The sequence below is a fragment of the Oreochromis niloticus genome, linkage group LG15, assembly GCF_001858045.2.
Source record: "Oreochromis niloticus isolate F11D_XX linkage group LG15, O_niloticus_UMD_NMBU, whole genome shotgun sequence".
Taxonomy (NCBI): domain Eukaryota; kingdom Metazoa; phylum Chordata; class Actinopteri; order Cichliformes; family Cichlidae; genus Oreochromis; species Oreochromis niloticus.
The window spans coordinates 27017189-27030693 of NC_031980.2; positions in this window are offsets into that span (position 1 = coordinate 27017189).

The window sequence follows — 13505 nt, forward strand, 5'->3', positions numbered from 1 at the left end:
ACCCAAAAGGTGTCTAGAAGAATGTCTTCCTCCCTGCTGTCATCAGAATCAGAATACTTTATTATTATTATTGTTATTTTCACTTTTTTTATTACTTAGTTTTTTATTAAAGGTTTTACATATTTTATTTTTTTTTAGAACAAAAAAGGAAAACAGAAAACAACAAAAAACAAACAGTTGACTGAAAATCACAGCTTTTTCCTTACAAAGCAATTCTGGCAGTAAGAACATGACATATTCATGAATTGACCACATATATGAGCAGCCTAGGAGAGGCATACAGAAGTTTATATAGTTCTGAGGAGGCACAAACAGAGAAAAAAGGAAAAGGGGGTGGGGGGAGCCATACTATTTTGGATAGATTTCAACCACTTGTCCCATCTTCTGGTATAAGTATTAGCTTGCAACCTTAACAAAAAGGTAAGTTTTTCCATTTTATGAATTTTCTCAACAACGCTCAACCAGTCGTCCAGAACAGGGGGGTCAGTACAGAGCCACTTACGAGTAATTGCTTTTTTTGCTGCAGCAGTAAGAATCTTCAGGAGATATCTTCCCAAAATTTAGAAAGTTTTCGACAAGACCAGAAGATGTGGGTATGGTTTGCGACAATTTCCCCACAGCTCCTCCAGCATGAAGAATTTCACCCTATTTGTTGTTTTTGTGTTATGAAAAATTGTACCAAGGTTTTCCAACTAAATTCACGCCAGTAGGCAGAAGATGAGGTTGAAGTGGCAATCTCACACATGTTGTCCCATTGCTCAGAAGATATAACAATGGACAACTCTCTCTCCCATCTTTTTTTCATATACTCTGTTGAAGTTCCCCTACTTTTTTAATATACCCTGGTAGAGTTTAGAGTTAATTGACTTACATCCCTTAAAATATGTTTGTGAAACCAGATTAATTATATCATTAGGTTGTGTATTAATTTCTTTAGTCACTTTTGAGGACAAATATTGCCGTAATTGTAGGTATCTGAAAAAGTCATTTTTTCCTAGATCATATTTTTTTGTAATATTTTAAAACTTTGAAGGCCGTTCTTATCCATTATTTTACAATATACATTAATCCCTTTATGTGACCAGTTTTTAAATTTTAAATCCATTTAGTGTTGAACTGTTTGAATCATGGTGGGATAAGGTGAATCTCATCATACGTTCAAGTACACCATGTGCTAGGCTACAGCTTATACAGTTTAAAGTAATAAACAGAGTCCATTTCTCAAAATCCCGTTTATCTAAAAATTTTCCTTCAATTAAAGACCAATGTGACAGATGTCACACCTCCCCTTGCAACCTAAGCCATGTTTTTCTTCTGTCCAAGTTTGAACAAATTTTGAAGTGATTTCTTTCCCGTACTTTCAGGGGGTTTTGGAATTCAGATCCGAGAAGACCCTCTAATTGCCATATTTGGAGTTCCAAAGACCGCTCTTAATATATCTCCCCAGTATATAAGTTTGTATAATCTCTTGATAAACAAATAAAAAAACTAAAAAAATTTTTTAAATCCATTTGGTATGGTTTAAACTCAGGGTCATAAGCCACCCACTTAAGTACTTGTGGTTCCTTAGGTTTAGTTCTTTTACTAACTTGAACCAAATAAGCAATGTAAAAGATGTCAAGGGGTTCAGTTCTTTCTGACAAGCTGTTGTCAGTTTCTGATCTCCTATCAGGGCTTGTATTGGAATGACCCCACACATATTCTCCATTTCTTTCCATCGGGCCTCACAAGTATCATCACACCGTTGTATAACAATTTTTAGTTGAGCAGCAAGGTAGTAATCTCGGAGACTTAGGAGAGAGAAGCCACCTTTATCTTTACGAATTAATAATGTGCTATATTTAATTATAGGTTTCCGCCCCGCCAAATAAATCTAGATATTTGTTTGTCCCAGTCATGGAACTGAGATTTTGGGATTTTCATAGGAGGAGACATAACCAGATACAGTAGTCTAGGTGGGACTGGCATTTTAATGACCTCCATTCTTGCACTAAAATCAAGAATAAGTGTTGAACAGTCAGTGAGGTCCTCTTTAATCTTTTGGTTCATGGGCTCAAAGTTTTTTTTATACAAGTCATCTAAAGATTGGCTCAGCCATACTCCTAAATATCTAATTGCTTTCTGAGACCAATCAACAGAAATTTTTCCTTTAATCTCACTCAACGGGCTTTAGTTAAAACTTAAAATGTGTGTTTTTGATGTTGCGTTTATAACCAGAATATATCCCAAACATTGGTAGCAAATCTAGGGGGTCTGGATTCGACAAGTACAAGAGGACATCATCAGCATATAATGCTATTTTGTGTTCTCTTGAATTAACTACAACCCCATGAATACTAATATTTTCTCTTATTGCCTGTGCTAAAGGTTCAATGTAAAGAGCAAAAAGAGTCAGAGACAGGGGGGACACCTTGACAAGTAGATCTTTCCAACCTTATACGGTCTGTGACTCGTCCATTTATCTTGACTCCTGCAGTAGGCATTGAATATAATGTCTTAATAATGTTAATTGAGTTTTCAGCAAAACCAAATCTTTCTGGGACCAAAACCAAATACGTCCACCTAACACAATCAAAGACCTTTTTGGCATCCAAACTAATTAATACTCCTTTATGATTATTTTCTCTTATATCATTGATTATGTGGAGAGGGCGTCTTATGTTGTCTTGGGTTTGCCGGCCCCCAACCAACCCAGTTTGATCTTCATCAATCAAATCTGGGATAAATGAGTTCAGCCTATTAGATATATGTGGTGAGAATAAGGCACGGCGGGACCACGGAGTATCATTTAGAGCCATCTTTATTCACATCTCACCACAACACAACACCCCACACACACCTGAGTCCCCGTGTTTTAACCATTGACTGTAGAAAAGGTGGACGACGCGACACCGCCTCCTCCCATTGTGCAAAAATGAAGCCAAAATATCCCGCTTGTGGAGGCTGCCATCTTGCAAATTTGGAGCCAGAGTCTGCGCAGTAGTGACTTGAGGTGGAGCGACTGTTTAACGCTCCCGCCCACACACCCGCTGGACGTGACCGCAAACACCCCCCCTCTACACTTTTTACATAGCCCGGCGACTCGAGTTTTTTTGCTGGTTTACCGCGACTGACGACTTGTTCAATTAAGGTAAATACAACCATGTCACTGTTATAAAAAAAAGACACACAGCTTATCATCTTATAAGACTCAGCAGTCCACCTGCATCTTAAGGATAAAGGTCACTCTTTCGAGGATGCCAATGTTCACATATTGGACAGAGAGGACAGATGGTTTGAAAGAGGAGTGAAAGAGGCCATCTATGTCCACTGTGAGCGACCATCTTTGAACAGAGGCGGTGGTTTACGACACCAACTGTCTGCCATCTATAATCCAGTTTTGAGTTCCCTCCCCAGACGCCTTAACGCCCACTCACATCCTGGGCCATCTGACCTCAGGAATTCACATGACAAGGTGGGGCCAGGTTTCACAATGAGCTCACCCGAAACCCTGGCTGATTAGGTCCCACACCCGCTTTCACACCTTGGCGCATGTGATTAGAGGATCACCAGGGGGTCCTTTGTCCCTCCTTGGGGGGATACTCCCACTGGGTTTAAATCTGGGACTCTCGGCCATTTGACCTTAGAACTGAAGAAGCTTCTCGGATGAGAGGTGAAACGTCTTCAAGCAACTTAAAGAAGTCCAGACGCTTTTCTTTGCAAACTCCTTTGATTATCATCTTATAGTTCTAAAATCACTCTGTTGTTAATTCGTTAGGTAGATTAGCCGCTAGCATACGCACTGTGTTGGAGGCTTGTTGCTAGCTAGTTAGCGATGCTACACACCTAATACTCTAATAGTCTGTGTTATTGAAGGATTCAGCACTTCTTATGTTTTTTTATCCATTTTTAGACGGCGATGAGATCATCTGCACACTCTACAGAAGCCCAGAGTTACTGTTAATATCAAAAATATAATGCTGTCCTTTGAGATTTTAACATAAGGCTGTGAGTGTAATGGATCTAAAACGGTTTAAATCTTCAGAGCCCTCTACAGCCTGGTAACATGGAAACTTTAAACACATCAGCAGAAGGTTTCAGTAGTGTAGTGCGATTTGTTCTTTTCATTTAATAATAGAGTACATATCATATCAACAGCTACATTCACCCTGGAGAGAAACTAGTGAGGGAGACCACCAGGACCAAGCTGGGTTTCCTGGGTCCAGAGGTTTGGAGAAACTTCTTCCTTTTCTTTCATCACAGATGTCCTGTGCCAGATGTTCTGTTGACCCGCTGAAAGAGGCTTCATTTAAGAAACAACAGGAAGACTGAAGCTCATCGCATTGATCTAGCAGGACTCATGATCTTCACCAGCAGCGCCCTCACAGGAAAATCTTCAGCACTCCTCCGTAGGCCCGATCCAGGAGATGGATAAACCCAGCATTTCATGAACACTGTGATGGAGACCTTTGGTTTGTGTAATGTTATAAATACTTGGATACTCCCCAGAGGCTCCGGACTTTTACATGAACATAATATATTCAGTCCTGTAGAAAGTTATATATTTAAAAATATATGATCCTCTCTGGTTACTCTGCTATGAATAACTCTGAATCACTTTATGGTAAATAACACTATCTGCAAAAAACTGTGAAAGAATTCCAGATGACAAGTTTGTAGTTCAACATACAAGTGACGACCTTTGACCTTCATCATGTTTTATTAAATTGTGTTAGAGAAAATCTAATGTGCTCTTCATGCAGCTGAGTACATAAAGTGTTTAAAACAGAAGCTGTGCAGGTCTGAGATCAGCAGCTTTGTGAAACACCAAACTGAGGTCCTGTTAATGCTGATATATAGTGACACAGTTACATGAGTGATTAATCCTTTTGTTTTTTTGTCTTTAACTTTATCAATAAAACAGCTCCAGCTTTCACTGACAGCACATGTGGTACTTTAACCTTCACACTGTTTTCATCAGTTCATTTTGCAGTTAACATATGAACATGTTGGATGATCTGTCTGCTGTCACTGGGTGGTGCTGAGGTCTGAATCTGAGGGCAGCGCCTGTAATCACAAAGACAACAGAACCATCAAACTCAAATATAAATTTTATCCCTCAATATTGAAATAAAGCTGATTCTTCTGGATTGTTACATTTGTGATTGACATGACATTGACCAATCAGATGACAGGAAGAAAAATAGGGTCAAAATTCGTACTTGTGACTTGCAGGGGGGGTTTTGGCTAAGTCCACACACAAATCTTTTTTACACATACAAATCTTTTTTACACACACACAAATCTTTTTTACACATACAAATCTTTTTTACACACACACAAATCTTTTTTACACATACAAATCTTTTTTACACACACACAAATTCTTTTTACACATACAAATCTTTTTTACACACACACAAATTCTTTTTACACAAACAAATCCTGATTTACAAGTACAAAATATTTATGACCACATTTTGAGCCCATACACATAGCCTAAAGCAGATAACTTATAAGCTGGAGAGGAAATGGCATGTCACAAATTTAGAGGATCATCATTTAGCCTGGAGAAATAGTTTGCTGCTTTATAAGAAAGCCCTCCGCAAAGCCAGAACATCTTACTATTCGTCACTGATTGAAGAAAATAAGAACAACCCCAGGTTTCTCTTCAGCACTGTAGCCAGGCTGACAAAAAGTCAGAGCTCTACTGAGCCAACAATCCCTTTAACGTTAACTAGTAATGACTTCATGAACTTCTTCACAAATAAAATTTTTATCATTAGAGAAAAAATTACCAATAATCCTCCCACAGATGTAATATTATCTACAGCTACTTTTAGTACCATCGATGTTAAGTTAGACTCTTTTTCTCCAATTGATCTTTCTGAGTTAACTTCAATAATTAATTCCTCCAAACCATCAACGTGTCTTTTAGACCCCATTCCTACAAAACTGCTCAAAGAAGTCATGCCATTAATTAATTCTTCGATCTTAAATATGATCAACCTATGTCTAATAATCGGCTATGTACCACAGGCCTTCAAGGTGGCTGTAGTTAAACCTTTACTTAAAAAGCCATCTCTAGACCCAGCTGTCTTAGCTAATTATAGGCCAATCTCCAACCTTCCTTTCATATCAAAAATCCTTGAAAGAGTAGTTGTCAAACAGCTAACGGATCATCTGCAGAGGAATGGCTTATTTGAAGCGTTTCAGTCAGGTTTCAGAGCTCATCACAGCACAGAAACAGCTTTAGTGAAGGTTACAAATGATCTTCTTATGGCCTCTGACAGTGGACTCATCTCTGTGCTTGTCCTGCTAGACCTTAGTGCTGCGTTCGATACTGTTGTCCATAATATCCTATTAGAGCGATTAGAACATGCTGTAGGTATTACAGGTACTGCACTGCAGTGGTTTGTATCATATCTATCTAATAGACTCCAATTTGTACATGTAAATGGAGAGTCCTCTTCACACACTAAGGTCAATTATGGTGTTCCACAGGGTTCAGTGCTAGGACCAATTCTGTTTACATTATACATGCTTCCCTTAGGCAGCATCATTAGAAGACATAGCATAAATTTTCACTGCTATGCAGATGACACGCAGCTCTATCTATCCATGAAGCCAGGTAACACACACCAATTAGTTAAACTGCAGGAATGTCTTAAAGACATAAAGACCTGGATGGCTGCTAACTTTCTGCTTCTTAATTCAGATAAAACTGAGGTTATTGTACTCGGCCCTGAAAATCTTAGAAATATGGTATCTAAGCAGATTCTTACTCTGGATGGCTGTTAAGAGATTTTCAAATGTTTCAAGTATTATTCCCACTTGCATTTGTACGTTATTGAAAGTTTATCTTTAATTTCAGTGTTAATAGTTGTTTACCCATTTATTCTTTCCATTTAATCGTATTTTACTGCTTCACTAGAAGTGAAGCTGAAGTAAAGACAAAAGCATAGTGTTCTCAGATATGATTTACCCAGGACATCTCCTCTGTACCTGGCTCTATACGAGCCGTTTCACTCCCAGGAAGGGGAGAGCAGGACGTTCTTATCTATACACTCCCAAATACCAAGAGGGGCCCATTCTTTACAATCACACACACACTCTGAGATCATACACACACACACACACATACTCTGAAACGCTATAAATAAAGAACTGCCGCATACGCTGGTTGTGAGCCTGAGACAGCAGCGCTCACCCAGCGTGCGCACGTTGTTACCATCTAAACTGTCTTGAGTGTCTTTATTTCGCCTGAAGAATGTCTTGTTTAAATATTTACTCCTTACATTTATTTGGTCCTTCGAGCCAACAGAGTGACCTCGTCATTTCCTGGATTCGTGAACCCACGCTGCAAAGTCTGTCGCGACAGCCTGTTTCTAGTGAAACAGTAAAGACCAACTACGTGAATTCGCCGTTGGCCAGCGTTTTTAGCAAGAGGTCCACGATCCCAGGGAGCGAGGAGGATTCTCTCTGACCGGCATTTTCATCCGAACCAGGTGAATATAAACACTCAAGAACACATTGCGGCTAAAATCGGTTTTTAGATTGACACGGTTCTTAAAAGACTCGTCCTTTAAGGACTGGAAGTCAGGGATCTCACTCTTACGAGTGAAAGGACTCGCCTGTAAGACGGAACTGGCAGTCCCCTGGGGGACTCGTTCCGCAGTTTAAAAGGTTGGAAGTCAGGGATCTCACTCTCACGAGTGAATGAAAATAAAGAACGTGTCAATTAAAATAGGATTGTAGTACCGCGTGTGAAGTTTATGTGTTGTTGAGGAGTGAGTGACCTTTTGAATAGAAACAACAGGTTTCTGCACCACTCTTGCTGTTTCCTGTGTTGACCGATGTACTGGTGAGAAGGGGTCAAAGGTTGCGCTTCAACGCATAAAATTAAGGCCGCCCTGGGTCTAGACCAGGGTAGAAGGCTGCCTTAATAACCTCCCCCGACTCTAATATCAGCGAAGGTCACACGGAGTGTATGTTGGCAGTATTAATAAATAAAAGCAAAACAAGGTGTTTCCAAATACAATAAATCAAAATAAATTATAAGCAATTTACAATAAAATATTATTGATAACTCTAAGCCCAAAAAATGGGAAATAAACCCGCAAAGCCTGAATTGACTGCAGATGAACTATGGTTAGAAAAGAAATGCCCCAGTGCAGGACAAATAAGCGCAAACAGATGGAGAAATCCTAAAAAAACCTAAATGTCCCACGTGGGAGGGAAAATGTATAACTAAATTATAAGAAACCCTCCAAGCAGAAATAAATACTGAAAAGGATGCTAAAAAGAAAACAAAGCGTACACAAGAGGTGTAATGTTTTAAAGCATGGAAAGGGAAATAAAGTGTAATAACCAAAAGGTTAAATTAAATTGGAGCTTCTCTTTAGGGTATTCTAAATTGATAATAGAAGGATAACAACCTGTAAACTGGTATTAACAATGAAATATAGTTGGCAGGACGACCGTGCCTAGAATGGATAGAATGCATGAAACCAGATAACTCACACAAACACATATTAAATGAAATAGAGAGATGCATAAGGTATATTAAGGTTGTGTCATTGTTCAGCCAAAGAAAGTGTGTGAAAAGGAAAATGTCTCCAGCTTGGGAAAGGGTGAGACTGCAGCTCACCCTCAGCCCTTGGTGGACACAAATAAAATATTGTAATATACTATTGCTGTTATATAAAAAGATAATAACATTAATAATGAAATAATATTAAATATGAAGAGGCACCTCAGTCAGTTGTGATGTGAGGTGGATAATTGTTAAAAGTAATCTGTATCAAGCTTAAGGTTTGCTCAAATTCAGTATAATGACATATGAGATGAAGAAAATAAAGAAAATATGTAAACTAATTAAGTGCATAGAGACACTTGACCCGCTTGTAAACCTGTCATCTTAGATGAGATTTTGTTAAGATGAAGAGCAAACCTATACTACCAAGCTAATGAGCAAGATACACACTTTTTATTTTGTATTAATTTTTTTGTTTTTCAGAGCAGAAGCTGCGTGATATTAAAAGCTCACACATGCAGCAGTCTGTGATCTCAGTTTTTTCTCTCACACTTCTGCTTTGTTTCTGACAGCAGTTCTTTTTCTTTTTGTGTCCCAACTCGTGTGTAAGGCCTTCATGCCATCAGCAACTTGTTTTTGTTTGTTTGTTTTGTTGGTTTGAAAAACAAATCTGTGATCATACTTGAGGATCACAGTGACACGAAATGATTAGGCACATGATTTACTGATGCCTAGTTTTAGAGCTGTGAGCTACGAGCTGTAAGCAATGCAAAGTTTTTCCCAACTTAGAAGTTTGACATATGTAACATGTATGAGGTTTATGAATTATTTTAAAACGAAATAGAAATTGTCCAAAATGCCTTAAGAAAATATGTAGTGCTGTATCTACAGAGAAAAAAGGAAGAAGAAGCATTCAGTAACTTGGAAATAGCCTTTCTACTTGCATGTAGATGGAAGTGCAGGTTACATGAAAGCTGTTTTAACACAGGCATTTGGAGAAAAACAACGTCTGCTTGCATTTTACTTCTGCAAATTAGACTCTGTTGTGTGCAGGCCGGAGTAGCTGCAGCAGAGGCAGTAAAAGGTCAGCTGACATTGTTTTAGGACACACTTTAATCATCAAAGTGCCCCATGCAGTGACTTCAATTTTAAATCTAAGCCAATTTGTCTTACCTGACACATGTGAGACAACTCTCAAATGTTGGACACTTATTGTCGCTATATGGAAAGTTCAACAAAGAGTTTGGTTAGTCTGGAGAAACAGAAAATATGTGAGCCTGTGGTATGTGTGTAACAGGAACTACATGCCCATAAAAGGAGCTGACTGTGTCAAGGACGCAGACAGACAGAGAGACACACAGACAGTTAGTATGTTTTTTCAGCAGATCAAGCCGCAAAAGCAGCGGCACAACAAACTATAGACACATTAATGTCTGAATCCTCAATGCAAATACCACTTGATGTGCTTAAAAACGAACAAAAAGCCGCACCAACTGCAGAACAAAAGAAATGGTTAAAATGTGGTGCACAGCTAAAAAATGATTTGATGACCTGTAATGGTAAACCAATACTACCAAAATCCCTACACAAAACAGCAGCATTAGTGACACACGGTTCCACTCATGTGTCAACCGGAGGGAGATGGTAGATATAATCTCTAAACATTTCTTTACTCAAAATTTCGAAAATTCAGCAAAAGAATTTGTCAGAACATGCATGATTTGCCAAAAACATAATGCACAGGGAAACCTCAGACCAAGAAGAGGTAACTTTCCCACACCACCTCATCCTTTTCATACCATTCACATGGATTTTATTGAGCTAAATGAAGCCAAGGTTCAAAAATACGCTCTAGTGATTATAGACGTGTTCTCAAAATGGCCAGAAATTTATCCTGTGAAAAAGGCAGATGCAATTTCTGTAGCAAAATGCCTATGCAGCCATTTTGTTCCAACATATGGCATCCCCACTCTGATAAGATCAGACAATGGGACACATTTTGTTAATGAAGTAATCAGCAAGGTCTCTGAAGCACTAGGATTCAGTATCAAACACCACTGTGCTTACCACCCTCAAAGTGCCAGACTAGTGGAAAGAACTAACGGCACGATAAAACAGAGAAGAAACAGGGAGACTATGGGCTGAATGTAAAGGTCTAGTGAAAATGTGGATGAGATTAACACAAGGCAGGCTCACAAAAATTGACGCCATTTGAAATAATTCATGGAAGACCTTTTCCCACTACTAATACTGAGTGAACCAGTAAACAAATCAGCTAGAGAGACTACTCTAGCAGAGTGGATGACAAAGTTGCTGGAAAACAGAGAAATAGTTTTGAACAATCAACTGCCGAGTGATTCTCTTCCAGTTTCTTGCAGGTTGAAAAAGGGTTGAACCAATCCAAGAACCACAATCTCCCGAATAGAAAAGTGAGCAGTAAAGTCTAGACTGCAGACCGCTCTAACCTCTGGTGTTCACTCGGTGGGGAGAAGGGCTATCAGTGGCAACACTGAGACACTCGCTCCTCTTGCTGGGTGTCTACTCATTGGAGGCCAAGGGTGTGTCCACGGTCGAGAAGAGGAGAAACGCTCACAGAGGGAGACCTGATGGAGATGGAAATACTAAATGCAAACCAGGATGCCCCTGAGGGTGAGAAACCGCACAGACGACGTCGATGCTGGACAAGAGGATGCCAACTGACCACTGTCACAACGATGTGTTCCATGCTCGTGTTCACAGTATTCTTATCACTGGCCCTGGTAGGCATGAACACGGCCTGCACCAGCAACCCATGTGACCCACACTGCCCGAGGATTTACCGGCAGGCTCCAAATGTGACGTGTCCTGAAAGGGGAACCATTTTTAAGCTGCAGCCTATGCCCAGAAGAACGCGCAGCGCAACGAGAAACAAAGAAGTGGAGAACAATGCTGCACCTTCATACCTAACAACACTGCAGCTGACGGCAGTCTGACCAGAGCCCTGGAAAGACTGAAGACCCTGAATGAGAGAATGAAAGAACATTCTGGAGTGGACACTTCCATGTGGGACAGCTGGATGAACATGTTTGGAAAGTACCGCAGCCTAGTGTCATCAATCCTAGTGTCAATAGCTGTTTTTGCAGCCATATTGACCCTATGTGGCTGTTGTTGTATTCCCTGCATAAGATCCATGATCAACAGACTGATAGCCACAGCTATTACACCGGACCCTGTCGGCCAAAAAGAAATTATGACACTGCTGGAGCACGCCGACACTGACTCAAACACCGACGACGAAGATGAAGAAACAACCTGTAACTAAAAGAAAAAGACACTCCTGTTAATAATGAAGCAACAGTTAAAAATGCACTGTCAAGAGACTGTATGCTGATAAAAGTTAAAATGTGTAAAACAAATTAACAACAGGAGGGATATGTTAAGAGATTTTCAAATGTTTCAAGTATTATTCCCACTTGCATTTGTACGTTATTGAAAGTTTATCTTTAATTTCAGTGTTAATAGTTGTTTACCCATTTATTCTTTCCATTTAATCGTATTTTACTGCTTCACTAGAAGTGAAGCTGAAGTAAAGACAAAAGCATAGTGTTCTCAGATATGATTTACCCAGGACATCTCCTCTGTACCTGGCTCTATACGAGCCGTTTCACTCCCAGGAAGGGGAGAGCAGGACGTTCTTATCTATACACTCCCAAATACCAAGAGGGGCCCATTCTTTACAATCACACACACACTCTGAGATCATACACACACACACACACATACTCTGAAACGCTATAAATAAAGAACTGCCGCATACGCTGGTTGTGAGCCTGAGACAGCAGCGCTCACCCAGCGTGCGCACGTTGTTACCATCTAAACTGTCTTGAGTGTCTTTATTTCGCCTGAAGAATGTCTTGTTTAAATATTTACTCCTTACAATGGCATTACCTTGGCCTCCAGTAATGCTGTGAGGAACCTTGGAGTCATTTTTGACCAGGACATGTCCTTCAATGCACATATTAAACAAATATGTAAGACTGCTTTCTTCCATTTGCACAACATCTCTAAAATTAGAAATATCCTGTCTCAGAGTGACGCTGAAAAACTAGTTCATGCATTTATTACTTCCAGGCTGGACTACTGTAATTCTTTATTATCAGGATGTCCTAAAAACTCCCTGAAAAGCCTTCAGCTGATCCAAAATGCTGCAGCAAGGTTACTGACAGGGACTATAAAGAGAGAGCATATTTCTCCTGTTTTGGCTTCCCTTCATTGGCTTCCTGTTAAATAAATAAATAAATAAATTTTTATTTATATAGCACCTTTCTAGACAGAATCACAAAGTGCTGCACATAAGATTAAAAGTCATAAAAAGATTTAAAAAGAGAAAATAAAACAGGCAAATAATTAACCAAAAGCAATTTTAAATCCAGAATTGAATTCAAAATCCTGCTCCTCACATACAAGGTCTTAAATAATCAGGCCCCATCTTATCTTAATGACCTTGTAGTACCATATCACCCACTATTAACACATAGTGAGCGAGAAAAGTGACTGGAAAGGAAAAACTCAATGCATCATGGGAATCCCCCGGCAGCCCACGTCTATTGCAGCATAACTAAGGGAGGATTCAGGGTCATCTGGTCCAGCCCTAACTATATGCTTTAGCAAAAAGGAAAGTTTTAAGCCTAATCTTAAAAGTAGAGATAGTGTCTGTCTCCCGAATCCAAACGGGAAGCTGGTTCCATAGCAGAAGGGCCTGAAAACTGAAGGCTCTCCCTCCCATTCTACTTTTAAATACTCTAGGAACAACAACTAAGCCTGCAGTGCGAGAGCGAAGTGCTCTAATGGGGTGATATGGTACTACAAGGTCATTGAGATAAGATGGGGCCTGATTATTTAAGACCTTGTATGTGAGGAGCAGGATTTTGAATTCAATTCTGGATTTAAAAGGGAGCCAATGAAGGGAAGCCAATACAGGAGAAATATGCTCTCTCTTTCTAGTCCTTGT